Source organism: Pleuronectes platessa, chromosome 12 (genome assembly GCF_947347685.1).
Source record: "Pleuronectes platessa chromosome 12, fPlePla1.1, whole genome shotgun sequence".
Classification (NCBI taxonomy): domain Eukaryota; kingdom Metazoa; phylum Chordata; class Actinopteri; order Pleuronectiformes; family Pleuronectidae; genus Pleuronectes; species Pleuronectes platessa.
Window position 1 is genome coordinate 8,502,244 of NC_070637.1, and position 20,321 is coordinate 8,522,564.

Here is a 20,321-nt window from a genome sequence, read left to right on the forward strand (position 1 = left end):
CAATGAGTATTTAGTTTATTTAGTAAAATAATATCACAAACAAAACATTTGAAAGATGCAGAGATGCATGAAAGTTATAAAAACTTTCTTGCATCTTGTTACATGCAAAATACTAATAACACCACCTAATGTTCAAAATTAGTCTTTTATGCTCAATTTCTCCGATGTGCTGTGTTTTACTATGTGTTTTTGTTAATTCTAATATATATATATATTGCTTCAAAATAGTATATTTATACACACACACACACACAAACACACACACACACACACATATATATGGAGAAAGATATGTTAGGATAAAAAAAAATCTAAAAAGCAAAGACAATAAGGTGTAGAAGGTACAACTGCATAGAGGAAATCATAATTTTTGTATATTGTTTGTATATTAATACACTTCTATCCCACTACCAAAATAAATAAATATATGCTTCATCATATTATCATAACATTTTACAATATTACTATAAATTCACGGTCTCTTTATATGTATAACTATATATTTATGTGTGTGTGTGTGTGTGTGTGTGTGTGTGTGTGTGTGTGTGTGTGTGTGCGTGTGTGTGTGTGCGTGTGTGTTAGCTGTGGATCTAATATTCTCTGGATGAAAGAGGCGAGCTGGATGAATAGTGGATGACGAGAGCCTGTGAAGAGGAAGACGCTGCCCTCCATGTGATTCAAAATGCTTTGACAGAGTGGGAGAGGACCATTAAGTGCTGTGTTATTTACACATCATAAGCCAGTCTATTATATTGACATCCAGACGACCCAGTCCACCACTGTTCGGTGCGTGATGCGGCCTCGCTCTCTGTTTGCTCTCAACACCAGCATGCTGATTGGGTGATTTTCTGATATGACATTCCAATGCTGCAGACTATGTGCAAGATCTTTTCGTCTGAAATTGTCCGAAAGCATTCATTACCCGCCGAGAAATGAGACAAAAGGTCAAGAACGTGGTGTGACAGGGTGGAGCCATCTGAAGTGGAGGTGGGGTTTACAATCCAATTGGGGATTAAGTTATCTCTTATATCTCTTACTTACAATAAATCCACACGTCTCCATCAGAAATGTCTTGTTTAAACTGTGGAGGAGCATGAAGCAAATGTTTGACTTTATTTAAAATTCATTGTTCAGTATTACATTGCCGGCTGGGGTGAGCCCTGAGATTGCAGAGGTGAGCAGACAGGCTGTATATTTTTTATTCTGATCCAGAAATTGCAGAATTGCCGTCCAGTTGTTGTCCTCCGCGCCGTTCTGCCATTTACCAATGGCATCAAAATATTTGACATCCTATAATGGGATCGCATGCAGAGTAATTCCTGTAACTACTGTTGACATAGGTGCCCCAAGTAAAATAAATCTATTTTGGCTATTGATGTGCATGAACTCTCTGTGAACCATTAATGCAGATAAAGGAGAATACGTTCCCTGTACCCCGATCATTAGAATATGACTACCTCACAGTTATTACTGTAGGCTCCGCTGCGAATACTTTTCAATTTCAATAACATCTCAATAAAACTGAGGGAATGCAAAACAATTATCTGCCCACGAATACCCCCACAGTTCAAAGCTGTGTCTCCGAGAGGATATAAAAGGTGATTCAGAGACATTCTTGCAGAATATGAGAAGTATTACAGGAGTTGTGCGTCCAAAAAAACTCAGTGACTGGCAACACAAATTACACTTTCAATTTGTCTGAAATAATTTACTGAGCTCAGGAAAATCATGTTGCTGTTTATGTTTTTCAAAGATCTGCCTCGCTCTCTCTCTGTCTGTCACACACACACACACACACGCTGGTACAATACAGTAGCCTTTGAAAATAGTCCTCAGAAGCAGCAGCTAAATGCAATTATAAGAGGTCAGTTTTTACCCTAAATCATTTGTTTAACCATTTCTAGGACTGCAGGCACAAGTACAATGCGTGTTGTGAATTTCGACTGATTTTGACCAATCATATGAACTCATGCAAAAGCTAAGAGGGAGAGGGAGAGAGAGTGAGAGAGAGAGACGCGCTTTATAAAAACATGGATTCAGTTCATCATGACAAGTAATCCAGCTGTGATTTATACATGAATTCAATGAACATTTCACTCTCCATCTTTAGCTTTTTTTGTACCGATGTGTTATTGTTTTATTAGTCAGCATATGGCCCCTCTGAGACCCCCGGGGGCCCCCGAGCCGCAGTGAGGGCACCACTAAAACAGCAGACACTAGTATGATCTCAGTACGGCCGTTTCATGCCTCGTCATCGAGTCAAAGCACAAAGTTTTTTCAAATTTTTGTTTTTAAAAAAGTTTTAAAGGTTCAAATTTCCCCCAAATTTGGTTTAAATCAGTTTTTCAAATCTTTCAAAGACATTATTCTGTACATTAGACTCCAGATACTCTGAGGTGACGTTTTCAAAGAGAAAAACAAAAGTGTTTGTTTCCCTGCTCCACAGTTCACAACACACGAGCCGGGTCATGATCCAGGCGGAGAGAGGAGAGGGTCATGTCACAGCCAAACAGCACTGGTTTTAAGACCATCTGCTCGTTTTTAATCAATGTATCATAACTGACTGAATACCAGCAAAGGATCTACGTTAATTTGAATTAGTACATATTTTACTTATTAGTTGTATGATCTAAATTCAAGTTAGATCAGACAACTTTTTTCTGTTTCTTTTTCATTCGCAGCAAGAACAAAACTAAAATCTTTCTATCCTTTAAGCTATTAAATTGAAATAGAAAAATACCAAACTAATGCTTATCTGTTCATGTAAAATAAACTGTTGAATCCAACTAAAGCTAGTTTTTTTTTTAGATTTGATTGTTTTAATACACTACTTCTCACAAATCAACAAAAAAGTCCATAAATTTGTAAAATCACTTGTTCTGGCCGGAGGTGAAGTATATTTAATAACAAATTAAATAATTTATTAGTAATAATTGGAGCTGTTAGTTGCAATATAGTATTAATTCAATTAAAGAGCATTAGTATAGTTATAAAAAAAACTGTAGCTATACTAAAAACTGTTAACATGCAAGAAAACTGCATCAGCAGCAATACCAGTGGAGCGCCCACATCCGGTAAACACTTTATAATCGTGTGGGTTAACCATTAAATTAGTTTGAGAATTATTTGAATGGGAAAAAAACACAATGGAAAGCAAATGAGAGGCTGATAGGGATCTGCGGTGAACTTGGCAGACAATTTCCTCTCCTCACCTCACACTCTGGAGCAGCAGCAGCAGCACCCACCGAGGCTGGAGGCGTCCCACTGGGAGACCCTCTCTGTGGTTATCATACCCCATCTAGTGGCTGCAGTGGGTTAAAGGACAGTGGAGGAGGAGGAGGAGGAGGAGGAGGAGGAGGAGGAGCGGGAGGAGGAGCGGGAGGAGGATGGTGTCAGCTGCACCTCAGACACCTCGAATAGCTGCCATCTACACTGCTGTTAGTACCGTCAAATAACAGATAGATAGATAGATAGATAGATAGATAGATAGATAGATAGATAGATAGATAGATAGATAGATAGAAAAAGAGAGAGTGATAGAAAAATCTTGCTTTGATAAAAAACGAATAGTGACTCAATGTAAATGACTGTAAAATTAAAAGAAAACAGTTATAATTTGATTAAATGATTGAATGTCTCATTACGAAGCGCTTCAATATGTTCTGACAATACACTACAGTGTGAGCTGTAACAGTCCTGTAGGTGTGAATTGAATTTGATTTAGGGGGGAAAAGGCATGTGGCAGTGTTGAGGCCGGAGCGTACACGGTTCATGTTACACAGATATGGAGCAATAAGAATGTGCGAAAGCAATGCCCTCTAGATCCCCTCTTTTCACAACCCTATTATCCAATTGAAAACTGATCTTCAGCAAACTCCCATTGTGTGCCTCTCCCAGAGAATAAACGCACCAAAATTGATCTCGAGCCTCTGAAGTGGGCCCGTGGAGCTGCAGTTTACAGATGGGACCATTTTATTTCACTTCTGGTGGCAATTTACAAACATGCAAAACTGAGAGCCCTCCACCACAACCTGCGCGCCAAATGCAGGAGTTCCACCTGTCTCATAACCTCGCCGGAGCACAATTTTCCTGCCCACAGAGGGGGGAGGAAAAAACCTTGCTGTGACAATGTCAAACAATGTGTGTTAACAATTCCACTCCGTACGGCAGGAATGTCATGCAGAAAGAGCCGCCAGTTGGAGGATCTGCTAATGCATTGTGACTCCTGCTGTCAGCAGTTCAGCTCTACACGCTCTTCCTGTAATTTCCAGCCATCTCCACAGTACTGATACCGCTTCAAAAGCCTGCTCACTATCACTCATGCTGAAGCAGTGGGGACTATTAACTGTTTGCTGTGGTTTTAATGTTTTACATTGCACAAGAGCAAAGAGAGATGCCTTCAAAACAGCCGTGTGGCCCAGCTGAATGAAAGATGTTCCTGTTGAAAGCATGATCAAGCTGCTTTGTGCCGTGCCTGAATGTCTTTGTATGTTTAAGCTTCCATTCTCGGTATTTGGAGAGATAACCAGGTAATATAAAGAATTAAAGCAGGTGACAGTGGATACCCCAGGTTTCATTTAAGGAATCACACCACTGAGCGTCTTTTCTGTATCATGCATGTTGTCACCCCTCATTGACAAAAATGGATTCTTCTTGATATTAGTTAAGTGAGTAAATATGATAGAAATGTTCAAACTCCAAACTCCAAATAGATAAGCAGTAATGGAATGGCAGTGTCGATGTAAATAAAGATGATTAAACATAAATGATCCATTTATTTTAAGCTGTATTTGTTTTTTAAGTGTAAATGGCTGATAACACTCTGTTATGTAGTTTTTGATCAAATGTATGTATCTATTTGTCAACAAATAACTCACTATAACTCATGTGAAGCATCTGTAACCTGTGTTAAATAGATAATGATTGACGAAGATTAACATATAATGTCAAAGCAAATGTGATAAAAAAGAATTGTACAACTTGTAATAATAACAATGTTCATGTTGCATACGGTGTACCACAAGGATCTATTTTAGGACCATTAGTATTTTTATCCACCAATGTATGATTTTTCATTATTTAAAACATCACCATATCATCTGCATTTGGTTTGCTGATGATACCAACATGATTTTATCACATACAGATTTCAAATCTTTAATAATAAATACTATCAGTATGGTGAGTATTTTAATGAGGATACTTGTAAATCAAGCATGTTTGTTTTACATTGACCACACTTGTCTTATAATGATTTTGCTTATGATAAAACATGTTATCATACTTGGGTTCATCCTCCATCAAAATAAACTTTATGTATTGCATATTGGTGACATTTTGGAAACTCCATATACATAATGAACATATAAATATAAAGTTGCGATACTCTGTTTTATATAATTAAATAGTTTTACAAATATTATAAAACTGTCATAAGTGTTAGGGTTCATAAGCTCAGCATACCAGCTATAGAAGCCTCATAGGAATTGTAATTGTTAAAGAAGTTATCATAACAAATACACACTGTCATTGTTGTTATTAAATCACACCTTGTTATAACTAATTTATTATGTACTTTTAATCTTCTTTTCAATACTAAGGGACTTTATGGAAATTATTTGGCTAAAGAAAGGGTCAAAATGTTTCATTTATAAAACAGCAAGCCTTCAGCAGTATTAATATTTTCTTTGGACTCAAAATAGCCGGTAAATGGTTTGGCCTATTACAGCCATTGGATGAGTGAGTTCGGCCCAAATTGCAACTTTCTGGGTGGTGCATTACAATGTTTTGACACACATACAAACACACACACACACACACACACACACACACACACAAGCAAGCATATGTATGTATATATGGTCATATATCCGAGATCTGAAACAAACCAACAGGAGCACCATCAGGAGTGAGCAGTGAAGTTGCTCTGGTAGGTAAAAAACTGTCGCAAACCCTATTATATGGTTTATAATTATAGAGCCCTCAGCTGTTTAAACCTATTTCCTGAGCATCCTTTTAATCAGGCCATAACCACCATTTCATTTGTTCATCCAATGGGTGATGCAATCCCCGAAGCCAAAGCTCTCTATTCATTAGATTGTTTTAATGTGCCTGAAAGCAGTTGAGCAAATAAACAAGCAGTTACAGCGAAAAGAGAGGAATCCCTGAGTCTGCGGACGAACCCAGGAGGGACCACAGTTCCAACTTGTCCCTTTTATCTCATTAATCCCACGCAGCGTCATTTCGCAGGTCCCCGAAAAGGACTTGGGTAAATTGCGTCTAATAGGCTTCAAATCAAGCACTAATTAAAACTGCATTACCCTTAATGAATCCGAAAAATTGAGACCCCAATTTATTGGAGTTGTGTTTATACAAGGGCTGCTCTCAATAATACATGACGCAAGCGGTCGTGTGGGATGAGCCCGTCTTCCTAATGCGAACCGCCTGTGAGTGTATGTGTGAGAGCGTGTGTGTGTGTGTGTGTGTGTGTGAGAGTGTGAATGTGTGTGTGTGTGTGTGTGTGTGTGTGTGTGTGAGAGAGTGTGTGTGCATCGACGTGGTGTGTTTTGGCCCTGGTCGTCATTACAGGCCTCGTTAGACGTTAGCTTGAGCAACATTCAGGCGTCTTTAGCGCCGCGGAAAGAGCCGGAGCCGCATGGTGCCAATCAGCGGCACAGGTGTTCATAATTGTCTGTCTAATTGCTTCATTACTGGCGCGGCGGCCTGAGCCCCGTCTGCGGCTTCACCACATCTGGATTTTGGGAAGCCCTCTCCAGCCTCCAATGAGACGCCTCTCCCGAGTTTTAACATGTATCTGCTTGTTGCTGTGATTTCCCAGGAGCACGTCATTTATTTGCGCGCCGATTTCTGACTCAAACCGCCCTTTAATGGGAATTCCCGCGGCTGGCGGGGGTGGAGCGCTCAGGGCAATTTGTTGACGAAGGAGACCTCATTTGTTTTGCCATGAATGAATGAGAAAAGATGTTTTAAAAAAAAAAGTGATGTCAGCGTAGTGTTGTGCCCCGGCGAAGTACAGGGAGGTTTGAGCTCCATCTCCCTGAGTGTTTCCGTGCATTATCCCCGTCACTTGTGTGGTTAGAAAGCCTTTGAGATTTCCCTCCAGAGACCTGCTGTCCTAATGAATCAAGCCTGAATATTTATTACAGCAGCTTCACAAAACCTTCACCAGAGATCCCTCGTCACTCCTGTTGCTTCAGATCATGCACTGAAATCACCAAATTACACATCAAAAACCAACATGGAGAGACCTTTAAATCTCCAAAATCACCTCATGTCAGTCTGATTAGTCACTGTCTAATGGCCTCAAAACTTCTCCCCGTGAGGAAATGAGCGATAGATTAAGCTGAGGTCACCGCCGTTAATGAGACATTTAACATGCCATTCGCAGGAAGTGCCGCAAGATTTCCTCTCTCTCTCTCTCTCTCTCTCTCTCTCTCTCTCTCTCTCTCTCTCTCTCTCTCTCTCTCTCTCTCTCAGATAAGCTCGGGGGCGCCCGTGTCAAGCAGCGAGTGGGACCGAGGCTCGACCCCAAACCCCCAGCCACCCCTGCCCACCCACACAGGCTGTTATGTATCCATGCTCACGTCAAGCCCGGGCCTGTGCATGCCAATTAGCTCGCAGCCATATGGATTTCAACTGTGGCAGATGTTTGTCCAACCCATCGCTCAATTTGGCTCAGGGGGGACTCCGGTGTCACCTTTTGGGAGTTTTTTTTTTTTTTATAGATTTCCGTCAGATTTTGATTATCAGTCTTCATCAGGTTGATAGGTGTTTTCCCAACGGTGGAATTATGTCCCAGTGCGGCTGTTATTAATACATGAAAGTGATCTCAGCCGCCCGCAGTGCCAGCCGTCCCTCATGGGTCCTCACGCAGTGTTCACCTGTAAAAATCAAACGGAATGAACACTGTGAGTTATATTGTTTTCCGGTGATGAAATTCTCTCCTCAAATGTCTAAAGGTAATTGAATTATAAAAAGATGTTGGAGGGGGGGGGGGGCACAGTTCCTGTCTGCCTGCTGTCACATGTCGATGGGCATGTCTTGACTTGATTCTCCCTGACAACACAGCTACAGGCCGCTGTGTCTCCAGGCAGACGAGCCGAGGTCCTCGGAGGGCTCTCTGGTGTTTCATGTAATGTCAACACTGGAAACACAACATGCTCGTCCTGATTTGTATCACGGCTCACATATTTACACCTCTCACTGATGCCTGGTGATTGCACACATGCAGGAATCCAGCTGTTATGACGCAATTGGATATGACATAATGGCCGACAACGAGGGCCTTAGGTGTATAGATTGCGTGTGAGCTTCCTGTGAGGCTTGTTCCAGTGAGTATGAAGCATGCTCTCAGAAATGCACTGAGCTCTGGGTAATCTCCGGACATTCTCCATCAGGATGGTTGTGAGAAGGCAAATGTGCGACTGAGAGGCTCAGGACTTTCTTGAGAGTTTCTCCGGCCAGCCCACTGAAAACTCTGAATAAGCCAATGTGACAAAACAGCACGAGATCCTCACCGCAGGCGATTGGCTGTGTTGATGATGTTTCTAACAAAGACAGATGCAAAACTGAATAAAACAATAAGGATACTAATGAAAAAGTGGGGCCATGCACGTAGAAGACACCAATAACGATGTCGAGAGAGCTTTTGCTGATAAATGCAATTAATGAGAACAAACTCTGGAGAAAGTCCGGACCCGATCCTAAGGACATTCTCCGGAGCTCATGTCTGAAAACAGCTTTTGAAACCAGCTTCAGTTTGTCATTACAGGCAGCGGCGTGTCCACCGTCTCACTAACCACAAACGTTTCCTGTCTTTGTGTTGCCCCAAATTGACTCACTGGTGCGTATTTCAAGCACAAGTGGCAAAATATTTCATGTTCTTTGCAGCTTATGTGCAATAGACTTGGCAGCGACACAATGGCTGTGGGAAGTGATTTATTTTCTTAAAGTAATTAAATGCCTACTTGATCATTTTTACTGGGGGAAAATGTGAGAATGTGGCAAACAAATTAAAAGAGCACTCCATGACTAAACCTATCCCTGGGATTGGTGGAAACATCACGGGCGAAGCTGGAGCCCAACCTCCTTTAATCTACGTGGCTACATTTGGAAGTTTCCGGAGAAACAATTCGGAGACGTGCGTTCTATTTCTGTTTACGCCCGATTATTAATTTCAATTTATGTAACTCCACTTACTCCTGCAGTTTAATTAATGATGCTTGTTATCGGCTGTGTTTAAGAGGTAATGGACAATGCTGAATTTTGAGTGTTTACAGCGCTGGAGAAAAAATCCTGCTTTACCCCTTTGTAATGGACTGCCAGTAAACAAGAGATTAACAGTGTTTGTCACTCTTCCTGCAGCTGTGTTATAATGCAAAGCCAGCGAGAGGGGGAGGGGTGGGGGGGGGGGGGGGGGGGAGGCATTAAGCACATGACTTTAAAACGGTGACTTGAAATAGCTACCATGGTCAGAGGAGCTGGCATGCCCCTCCATCACCTAATCCATACCATAATTCCTGATCTAATTAGAGGAAGGCTCAGCGCCGGGCCTGCCATAAAAGAATAACAGGCGGGCGGAGTATGTGCCCAGAGAACGGACGGCGGGAATAAGAAGTCAGTGAAAATAGAAAAAGAAAGGAAGGCAAGAGGAGGGATAGACAAGAAGAGGAGGGAGGAAAAACAAGAGTAAAGTGAAATAAAAAGGTAAACACGTTGATTTAGGGCATCATGGACACATTTATCTACTTATAAAACAATAACTGTATTGAAACACATAAAAAAACAAAAACATTTATTGCGTTTTATATATGTTTCAAAACAGTCATTTCAAAGCCAACTAAAAATGCATAAGCCCACCAGGTGAATGGATTGTAGAGCTAATTTACGTAAAAACCATATATCATGTATAACAGATATATAAATAAATACAGTTTATACATTTATAAGAGCTAAAAGATTTAACTAATTTTGCATTAAACAATCTGTCCAATTCAAGTAATCGAGTAAAGTATTTCAAAAATAATCAGCAAAACATTTCAGTAAAGACTAATACACAGACTGTATATAAAGATGGACGACATGACCGCTCCCCAAAGTGAAGCGATAATGTCTTGATCGCCACCTGGTGGCTGGCTGCAGTATAGGTGATAAATCCTGCCTACTCCATGTTAGTGGCTGGGACATGGACCAAGCTAAAGGTACACATCATATCCATTTGTGTCATAGATGGTTTCTGTCATTTACAGTGGTGCTAAACACTCTGCCCATGCTATCAAAATGGAATGAAACAATAACAGGTGAGACGATTGGTTGTGTGTATGTATCAGCAGGACATCACTACCACGGCTCCATCCCCTGATCACTACTGCACAGACTGGCTGTGGAAGGGTTTTAACCTTTTCTGGATGGTGGTAGGAAGTGGAGACACATCATCCATCTATCCTCTGGACTTACAAGACGTTAACATTTTCTTTGAATGTTTAAAAAGGTGTGTAGTCAGGAATATATCATACACTCTCGTAATTTGGGTACATGAATTCGATATTTATGCATTTAAAACACTCGATGCATCCATGTCTTCAAAAGTAGCTCCCAGTCTTTTTTTTCCGAAACATTCACACAGAGAAGAAAAGAGTGACACAAAATGCAAACCTTAAGTTATGCAGCAAACTGAAGGGCACATTTGACTGGTGTTTATAAATCAATAGTTTATTCAAACTTACAAAACAATGTAAAACAAGAGAGTTTGCATTTCAAAATACTTTGAAGTTTGAACAACTGAATACACAAAACCTGAACTTTGTTCCTAAAACACAATAGAAACGAGGACAAATGTAACAAATGCAATAAAAGCCTAGTAATATTAATATGAAGGAACTTCCTTAACTTAGTATTTGTATGCAGGTCATCTTGGGCAAAGTGCTAGCCTGCTGCTACTGCAACAATCTGTAACCCCAGTAACTACTTTAATACTAACATGACATTAAAAGCACAAATTCCTAATCATGCCCATAGAAGAGAAATTCAAAAGTAATAATTTATAATTTCTGTCTCGGCTCCAAATGCTCTGCAGACTATTACTCAAACAGCAGTAGCTCACAATAAGAGCCAAGCTGCGGCACAGGAGAGGAAATGGCCGACCCATCCTCAATCTGTGTTTGTGATGAAGAAACTCCACATTTTCTCTTTCATCCGGTCAAGAGGATGTCATTTAAACGGCCCGACCCTGCTGCTCGGCTTCAAAGTGTCTGTCTGAGGTCTGGGGCTGGACGCTTGCTGCAGGTGCCGTATTGGAAACACTGATGCAACAGCAGAAATGGTCCACACCTTCCATTACAGGGATGAAGGGCACTGTGGACTCACCTCATGTGTCTCCCTGGTGAGACGCGCAGCCTAAATTCAAATTTCCAACATTTGAAGACCTCTTTCGAAACCGAGCTGCATAAAACCAAGTGGGGAGATAAGCTGCAGCCCCTGTAATAAAAACTCACGGCAGATACAGTAGAGCTACTGTAAGTTAGCAGAGGATTACGCTGTTAAACAGCTCGAGGCTGTGCGTGTATCATCAGCCTGGATAACTGCACTATTGCATATTGTACAATCGCACATTCCCAGTAACGCAGTCCGCACTCTGAATTACATTCATGGGCGATGTCAGTAAACTCCCCTGTGATGTATCTTTGTGGTTTGAGAAATGAAATACACTGATCCACAAGTGAGATAGATGTGCTTACCAAGGTCAAAGAGGCTCCCCGGCGTAATTACCGACTACCAAACACAAAGGGCATTGTTATTGGACAAGTATAATGCCACACATTACCAGAGCAACACAGCTGTTTCTATCAGCGAACACTAGCTCGGGAAGACATAGGGCGGGCATCAATTTAGCCTACTTATCTAAAGTCTCTAATTACTTGGTTTATTTGATAAACAGAACAAGGAGAATCCTTAAATGATTCTGCGAGATCCAAAGGGGATTAATTTCTCACTCCTTGGAAAAAAAACAAATCACTGGTAGAATCCCTTATTTCACTCTTTAATCACACATTAATTAGGAGCAATAGGGGCACCAGTTACACTTGGCATTTGGTGAGATTGCAGGAGGAAAAAAAAAGAAGGGGGCCTGCATTAGTCTCTCCAGAGGAGGAGGCGGGCACATCAGGCTCAGACAAAAGACAACACAAGCAGACAGAACAGCAGGAAGTGTGAGTTGGGAGAGGGGGGATCTGAGCTTCTCAAGCCCCCTACCCACAATGCACATGTTTTCACCGACAAACCAGAATGGATATTCATGCTCACTGCCCCCTGGTCTGAATTATACTTCACAGCTGTTTTATTTTGACATCTTTTCACAATCCACACTGATGTTATACGTCACGTTCCTATTCACCTTCACAAGGCCTTTGTTTAATGCTCATACAACTATGTTTGCATTGGAGAAAAACATCTCTGTCCACATGAGCATTTTGGCTCTGCATCAGTTTTAATCCTCATTCACTAACATACACTGGGCAGGCTCGTGCTACATAGCCCGTCTCATATGCATGTCAGCAGTTGTATGATTGTAAAAATACTCAGTTTAACTGCACAACAGTTGTTAGCAAAGACAACAGCAACAGAAAATACCCAAATCATGTCGTTGTCCCTTAAACTCTGCTATTTAATGATGTTTACATATTGGTAACCATGGCATATTTAGAAGAACAGTGTCAAAACAAAACACACAGACAGACAAAGACACACACACACACACACACACACACACACACACACACACACACACACACACACACACACACACAAACACACACAGAACTATCTGTTTTTACAAATTCAACCAGCATCTAGACCTAAAGAGTCCTATCTTGACCTGGTAATTATAACACACATGTGTTATTTACTTATTTATATGTCCCATTTATATATTATGTCTCCCAAAAAAGTAGCAGCTGGATTGTGTGTGTGAACAGTGGCCGCTTCTCTGCACATCCACATGCCCTCTACCATGGACAGTGAAATATTCCACATTTAAAAAGAGCCGAACCTTAAACGCAGCAACACCTGAACTCCTGCTAAACACCTTCCACGTCGTTCCTTAACATTTTTTGCTCGTCTCCTTATCTACGATGAAAACACAGTGGACAAAATGCCCGTAGAATGTGTTTTGAAACCTTCATGCTCTCAGTCTGTTTTCTTATTTTAGCGAGCTTGAATAAAGAGGTAGCTTCTCAAGCAATCTCGGCCTTGTTTGTTTAAGGTAATTACTACTTGTCCTCCCATCCTGCCGGCCCAGATGATGCATGAAAATTACCATGCCCCTACTTCAATCAAAGCGGGAAAAAGAAAAGGGAGAACGGGGGGAACAGAGGCGAGCAGATGGGAGGGGGAGGCGGCGAGCGAGGAACTCTGCGAGACACACAGAGCTCCCTCCCTGCATGACAAGAAAGGGCACTGTCTCTGATTAATTAGCTGGAGTTGGTAATCAGTTTAATAAGACTGAAGTTGATGGTGAGAGGTCCCCTTTGGCAGAGCCACGCTAAGCTTAGCACTCTGTTCAGGGCCCTCGCTTTCTTCCACCAAGTAAACACGCAGTGTCTATTTACATAAACAGTTGTTTCTTTTTTGTGGGGGGCTACTTTCTCCTCCAAACCGCCTGAAAGCCTTAACACCACCGCTTAAGTCACCGCCCAACAATGGCAGCGGGAATTGCAGACAAATTCATGAATTTTTCAACATATGAGAACTAATTAAATTGAGGCCTTTTTGAAATGAATATAGCGCGAGGTGCTCACTAGCCCCACGCACACACAAAGAGGGTTTAATTCAGCGATTGAATTCATGGCTTGATAGCATTCAGCCTTTAACCATGGCGAGCTATACAGATGGTCGGGGTCCTTTTTCATTCTTTTCTTTCTTAATGGCAAATCTCATTATGGCAGTTATCAGTGTATGGAGAACAAGACGGGAGTGATGGGCCACAAAGCCGCACGGTGCAGGAATTTGGTACCTGTCTGCTCGGGAACATGATACTCACTGTCAGGTCACAACGGGATGAGAATGTGGTGACGTTTCCTTCAGATGATCGCCCCAAAATCATTTAGTGTTACAGTACAATCCATTCTATCTTTAAAGTCTCACTTTTCTCTATAAAACATGTTATTGAGTGAGGGGTAAAGTAATTGGGCCATTTAATTGAAAAACATTAAATCTCAATTTCAGTATTTCAAAAGTTGTGAAACTTATACTAAAGCATAATTCTACAGTATATTCCACATTCCTCATTTAAACATAGTCAACAGGCTGATGGTCAGATATTTCTCCTCTAAAATTACATGTAGCATAAAATTACGACTTTATTCCTGTGATATTAGGACTTTATTCTTGTAGTTTTACAGCTTTATACTTGCAATATTATCTCTTCAGGTGAAATTGTCCTCTTAAGGTGAAAGTTGGACAGTTTTAAACATGCTAGATGAGCAGATTGATACTGTTCTCACCTGCAGCTCTCTTAAAATAGTAACTTATCATTTTTACACTTTGCTTTATGGACACGATGTAAGAAGCTAGTTAAAGAGGTCAAGGATTTTGTTAGCATCTCACAGAGCCAGGCTAGCTGTTCCCCCTGTTTCCAGTCTTTGTGCTAAGCTAAGGGTAAAGACTCCAGCCTCGTATTTAATGTACAGATGCTAGAGAGGTATCGATCTTCTCATCTAACCCTCAGGAAGAAAGGAAAGAAACAGATTTCCCAAAGACTGCCACATTACATCTTGGTTTAAATTAAGTCTACAGCCTACATCGATTTTTCAGCATCGATTAACAGTTTTTAACAGTTTCCAAGTGTCGTGCTTTGTCTGACTGAGAAACTAAATTAATCAGTTATACTGCAGATGGATTTTCTTTAAATTAACTAATCAATACAAAGACTTCTTGTTTTGTATCTTGTCCTCAACATCACAGACACACATACATTACACAGTTTACTGTAGAGGAGATATTGTCATAGAAATAATAAGGGCTGACATTTAAAGGACAAGCAGTTGAAGAGGAGCTGTGGAGGAACTCCTAACAGCTTCTACTGACTCTTGCTCCTGATGCTTACTCCCATAATCTTAAATGTCATTATGGAAAACATAAGATATTAGAAAAATGTATACAAATGAGATTTTTTTTTTTTCAGATTTAACTATTTAACAATGCAATATGTTTAATTGCTAAATTCCTTCCACATATGGCAAAATAAGGTATTGTGTTCATCTTGTTTTCACATTTTCTTAATGAACCTCCATCAGAAGCTTCTAATGTCTTTTCCAAACATAAACTTTATCAGAAATATGTGATTTCACAGACACTTGTCACATGACTCTTGATTTGCTTCCTGTTGGGCGGCTAAAGAACTAGGTACAGTCACTTCCTGCTTCCATGTAAGTCTTGAAGATTATAGTTCGCCCAGCACATTGTCATTAACTGAGCAACATTTGAACCATTATGTAAACTCCACTTGCTCCTGTCCAGCAGCTCATTGGCCACAACACTGAACCCTCTCAGATTTAAACGTATATCAATAGTGTTTAAGACATTTTCTTCTCCAACTAATGTTTAACCTCTGTAAGTCATTTTCCTGACCACTGTTATGATTAACACTGGTATTTACCGCCTGCCCATTTAAAAGTGTTTGAGATAAATGAATCATGTGAAGCCTCTCCCATGACAAATCCTCCATTAGTCCATAACTTTACTTCCTCCATTGTTCACTCACACTGAAATCCAATAAGTCCAGACGCAGCGCGGCCTCGGAGTCAAAGAAACAAGTTGTCGCTGTCGTGGCCCAACAGTTTCCATCTAAAGTAAACTCTGAGGACCGGGCCCGAGATAAGAGAGCGCCACATCACCCCGTGGCGTTAATGATCGCCCGCTGTTACAACACAAAGACAGTCAAGTAGCAGATAGAGCACAGAAATAATTTAAGCAGTGCTAAGTGGTCCATTGTCATTCAAATGACAAATTATGCTTGGCAGAGGTTTTAGAGTCACTTTTACAAAGCGTTGCTATTGTTTGTGTGGAGACCAGGTTTCTGAGGAGATGGAGGGAATTACTTGGGAGAGTTCGGAGTTCCTTGGGGTTTGGACACAAATTGGTTCCCTGCTCATTGGGGCTGGTCTGACTGGGAGACGAGCCTGCCACAAGGCAACACTGCTGCTTACAAAGGACAGCACTGCTCTGACAGCAGGACGGAGAGTCAACATGTGTGTGACAGTGTGTAACCTAGAGGATGATGGGAAGTGATGTTTGGATGAAGCTGTAATTCACAATACCAATATAAATACTCTGTATAGATGCATATCTACTGAAGTGATTTTCTTTTATTTGCCTATTGTATATTTTCAGAAAATAATCATTCACTCAAAAATGACATTTCATTTGGATATTGACTTTTCACCCATATCAGTCATTTCTGTCTGTTACAAACAGTATTTACTGGGAACTACTCCTCATCTGTCCTTCATCACTACTCAGCTACATTATTTTACACAGGAAGACAATTTTTATATTTGAAACAATGTTTGGCTGTCTTACATATTGATCACATTTATATTAAGGAGTATCTTCTATATATCTTCTATTAACATATAACTAATGTTACTGTAGCATAGCTGTTATCAGCTAATTATAGGGTATTGGAGATTTTTTGACAATTGTATTGTATAACATGTTATTTTACAGTTGTGTACAGTGAGGTCTACACTGTATATTAATGTATTAAAACATTCTCTTAGCTGGATGCTGTTGGATCTGTGATGGGATTAAACCATAGATAGTAAACTGCCACCTTCGGCTGATGGCATCATTAGGAGCCAGAGTCAGTGCAGGAGCACCTGAGGGATGGAGCCGTGATATCGAAGCTCCACCATTAGCTTAGCTATCAATTATGACATTTTAAGTCATCAAATACCAATTAAAACCAAACCCACTGGAATTAAAATGAAAGGGACCACCTTTGAGTAAAGATATTTGACGTGTACTTTGACTTTTAGTTTGTTCCATCTCCCATCCAATAACATAAAGGCATTCTGCAGCCAGCCACCAGGAGGTGATAGAGATGCGTTGGCTTCACTTTTTGGAAGCAGTCATGTAGTGCATCTTTAAATATGGTCTTTGGGTTAAACCCAGACATTACAACAAAAATGTGGATTACAAATAATTATAACATAGGCCACATTTACCCACTTATGGAAACTTATAGGTTCACATTAACATTGGTTTAAATTACCTTAACATCTGAGTGTTAATGCTCTTTTCCCTGTCACCGTCTTGTTGCAGTATAACTTCAGTATTACCAGTATTAATTGATCAATGACAAGTCTACAGCAGTCTCTCCCCCCCCCCCCCCTCCACCAGCACCACCACCCCTTAATCAAGCCAGTGTTTGTAATTACCTGCTCTACAGTCGGTGAGTGTTCTTCATATAGGAACTCAGCCATAAATTACCACACAGGCTGGACTTACACTGCGGTCTTTTCCTGGTGCAAATCAAGGTAATGTTAATTACACCTTTAAATTCATTTGCTCTGTGTAAATCCCCCCCGGCTGCTCCAGATCATGCTGTGTCCTTTCCTCAGATACAAAGGGATTTCAGGTCAGTGTGAGTGCGTGTGGAAAGAAAACGTGGTCAGTGAAAGGACTTTTTATACACCACGATGAAAGGGGAGCTTTAAATTAACCGACAACAATAAAGGCTGGAACATCTCTATACATCCTTATGTGTCGCACACATTAACCAGGTTGGGAATGATCCTCTTTTTTTCCAGGTACTTGGTGCTTCTCAAGATGTCATTACCTCTGTTGGGACTGTTAAATGGTTCCATAAAGAAAAATGAAATATTCATTAACTTGGTTAATAATTCATTCAGATAAAATGCAGTGTGTGGTTTGCAGAGTGAAGATGAATACATAATGAGTGCACGCTCAGCATATTTGTGCATGTGGGAAGGTTTTTATTTCACGATAGCAAAAGAAGAAAATTAATTGAAAGTTAATTTTCATTTTTTTGTTCTATAAGTTATGCTCAATGATAAAATAGATGCTTTCCAAGCAGTTTCTGACTGTGAAACAATTAACAGGATGTATATGTAGCTCACATTCACTGTGGGTTTTTAATTATGGAAGAAGTGCATTTTAACAGACTTTATCAAATTGTAAATGTTAGCTTGACCTAATTCCCACAGTTTGAGGAAACTGCGTACAGCACTTTGTACTGTGCTGTCTGAAAATTTGAACCATAACCTCCACTTATCGTGCGGCAGAAGCCCGCAGAGTGAAGCAGTGTATTCATAATTTCATACGAAGTTTTGTCATTACGGAAAATATCCAGTTGCTGCTCCAGATGTCACATCAAAAGTCCCCTGACGCCTCCATCCAGCAGCAGCAGTAAGTGTACGCACGTTGCTTCAGTTAACACTGGAGTGGTAAAGTGTTCCCACACCGCCACACAGCAGTGTAAACACCGCTCATCCAAACACTGTCAAACTAATTTCCTCACACCACAGAGGTTCATTTTGGCTTTCAGATGAATCAATTCCTCCTCTAATTATCAATTGCGACGCCCATAATCGCCCGACGACTGTTGCACTGAATAAATGGCCGCTCTTTTGTGTTATAATTCTGTGCATCTTGACAAACATGACCCATTAAACAACCCTGTGGCCTTTTTTCAAGAGCGGTGATTATACTAATTAAAACTGCAAACCATCTGAGAGGGCCGCCGACGTGCCAGAATTAAACAGGTCATTAAATCAGTGGAGGAATATGTCAACATCCACAGTGACTGTCGCTCCTGTTACTTCGAGGAGAAGGGAACAAATATAGCTTGTGTGTGCATGTGCTCATCATTTACATGATGTGATAAAGTACATGTTTTTTCATACAGTGGCCTGGAAGTGCCAAACACAACACAGGCCAAACACAAACCAAATTGAAAACATGACAATATCCCTGAATATCATCTCCCACTGGCAAAAAACCCACTAACATCTGACTCTTGTCTGCAATCGGAATTGATAGAACTGGCATTCACTGCCGGGTTAAATTACACTAAACATGTGCAGTTGACACAGATTGGAGAGAGGCGGTGGACTAGTGGCAGAAACTTGGACTATGGGCAGAAAAGGTCTCTGGTTCGACTCCACGGAGAAACAACAAAAAGACGAACCTGAATTGATCTGCCCAAAAATCCAAGAGGATTCTACCTACCCTGTCTAGTGCCCCTGAGCAAGGCACCTTACTCCCCCAACATCTGCTCCCCGGGCGCCGTACATGGTCGCTCACTGCTCTGTGTGTCCTTCACCAGATGGGTCAAAAGCAGAGGTTAAATTTCCCTACCTGCATGAGTGTGCCTATGCATGTCTGTGCATGTGTTTGGGACAAATAAATGCATCTTAATCTTATCAGCTCCGATCGGCATTGATGAAAACATGACACCCTGGTGAAAGCACTAATTTCTTCTTCTTTATTTTGGAAGTCCAGCTGCTGAAGCTGCACCTTCTCTGCACAGAAAAATCCGTTTTCAGACACGACCTACGGATAAAGTCAGAAGAATTGGGTCCAGACTCTATCCACAGTTTTCCTTCACACATGCTCAACGCAGGTGCAGCAGGCAAGAAGTAACGTATTAATTCTGCTGCAGAGATCACGACATTTTATTTACAACAAATCGACAGTCGTCGGCTCTTTTCACCAAAAACTCCCTTGAGATCTCTGTCGGCGACTTTTATGTGCATGACAATAGATATGTTTAGATACCAGATATGTTTTCTTTTTTTCATGTTTTCGTCTGGCATTGAGAAGTGTCATCACAGTTCATCAAACATCTCAAACTCTGATTTCGTCACATTGAACATGACTCATGGGGGGAAATAAAACAGAAAGAACAAGAAAACCTGCTCAAACCCGCTAATATTGGTGTAAAAGAAGTATAATGTGATGATTATATTAGTTAAGAAATGTTAATGATCGACCGACATGAAACATTCAATTATTTTGTCATTTTTTTTCTGAAAGCTTTTCTAAACTGTTTTCCTAAAATGATTTCAGTTTCGCCCCTCAGGGCCACCGTACGTACACCAGTTTTCCAAATGTGAGAAGTGAAATTTCTCATGTGCAACAAGGTATCTGCTTTAAAATATACAACCCCTTTCTGTTCTGTAGATAATGGAAACTTATACAGGGGAGACGTCATGACACAAAGCTCTTTTAAGAAGGATTTTATAAAATATATATTTTCAATAACTTGTATTTAGACAACA